Source organism: Calidris pugnax, unplaced genomic scaffold, assembly GCF_001431845.1.
Source record: "Calidris pugnax isolate Ruff unplaced genomic scaffold, ASM143184v1 scaffold58, whole genome shotgun sequence".
Taxonomy (NCBI): Eukaryota; Metazoa; Chordata; class Aves; order Charadriiformes; family Scolopacidae; genus Calidris; species Calidris pugnax.
In genome coordinates, this window is record NW_015090868.1 from 1372153 (window position 1) to 1373779 (window position 1627).

General features: G+C 64.7%; 1 protein-coding gene across 2 annotated transcripts in view; it reads left to right on the forward strand.

The window, feature by feature from the left end:
• PDGFRA (platelet-derived growth factor receptor, alpha polypeptide) overlaps positions 1-1627 on the forward strand; it is a 34496-nt gene that overhangs the window by 327 nt on the left and 32542 nt on the right. The window lies entirely within an intron of this gene.

Consider the following 1627-nt stretch of genomic DNA (forward strand, 5'->3'; position numbering starts at 1 on the left):
GGCCGCCCCCGCGGAGGGGAGCGGGGAGCCCGGCGTCCCGTCGGGGCGAGCAGCGCGGGCAAGCGCTAATGACAAACACATTGATTGGGACGGCGGGGGCCACCGCGCCGCATTCCTGCCGCGCTGGGGGCGGGAGAGACCCGCCGGGGCTCCGCCGAATAGCGGGGGGGGGGGGCACGTGGCTCCCCCTCTTCTCGCATCTCTTGCCGCCTTCACCCCGCTGCTCCCCCGTCCCTTCCCCCACCCTTTGTTTTTCATCACCTCTTCAAATCCCCCTTCCCCACCTCGCTCCCCACACCCGGGTAGCCTAAAATACCCTGAGATCCCAAGCGGGGGGACGAAAGCCCCCCCTCACCCCCCTCCACCCCGAGGCAACCCGATCTCCATCCCTGCGCGCCCCGTCTTTATTTTACACGTCTCAACGGAAAGGAAGATGCTGAATTTAGGCAGGACTGGTACCTGGAGCCTTTCCAGCAACGGGAACGCCAGCCCCACCGCATGCCCCCGCCGGACTGCTGGAGCCCACCGTCTCCCTGCCCTCGGGGAGGGGGCAAACTCTTCGCGGCCACCGTTTGGATTTTGTCAAGCGCGGAGGTTGCAAACTCGCCAGCCTCTGCCAGGCTGGAGTCCCCTGGAAAAGTCCTAGGAGCAAGTAGGAAATGGCTTTTTGGCCGTCGGCGGCATTGCTCAACATTTTTGGACGCGGATCCCGCAGCCCAGGAGCCGTTCCAGAGAACAGGACTTGGACAACTTTTTTTTTTTTTTTTTTAAATTTTTTTTTTTTTTTTTTCGGGAGCCAGCAGCGACAGATCTAGGGAGGCAGCAGCCGCCCCCCCCTCCCCCCGGGGGGCGCAGCCATCGGTCCCCGGGGCTTTCCCGCATCCCGGCGGGGAGGTGGCTAGTGGGCAGAGGCGGGGGCGATGCCCTGGCCCCCACCCCGCGCCGAAGGCACGTTTCCAGAGCCCCATCGACGGCATTTTCGCTCCAGCTCCCCGGTGCTCCTCCGGGGCCCAAAGCCGCACGCCCGGGGCGGACAGGGCACGGCCTCGCCGCTGGTGGGGACCGTCGGACACGTCCCTAGGGCTGCGGGCGGGTCGCTCTCCCTTGGTCCCACAGCTCCGAGGTGGGACACGATGTCTGCCGCCCCCCACTCCCGACGCCCAGACGCCCGAGTCCTCTGGGTCCGTGCTTCGCCCGACGGAGAGGGCTGAAGAAGGAGCCCTCGGGTGGCAGTGCCAGCAGAATTAGCCAGTCCCGGAGGGAAATAGGGCTTTGCTTTGCCCCTCTCCATCTCCCCGAGCCCGCTTTTCTTTTTCCTGGCTACCTCCCGTTATAAAAAAAAAAAAAAAAAATCCTTCCAACTTGGCAAAGGCTTTCCTATTGTTTCCCAGACAAACAGCGAAGTGGCTGGGAGTTGCCATCTCTCGCTAGGTTCCCTCCGTGTCCCGGGCAGCCCGTGACCCACAGCGGCTCCAACCGAGGGGACCGGGGACCGAGAAGAGGGAGCCGCGGCAGCGCCTCTTCCCCGCTCCCCGGGGGCTGCCGTTCCGGCTCCCCGCGGACAGGAGGGGTCTGCCCAAACCCTGCAGCCTGGTGGGGGCTGCAAGGGTGTGAATATAACACACAC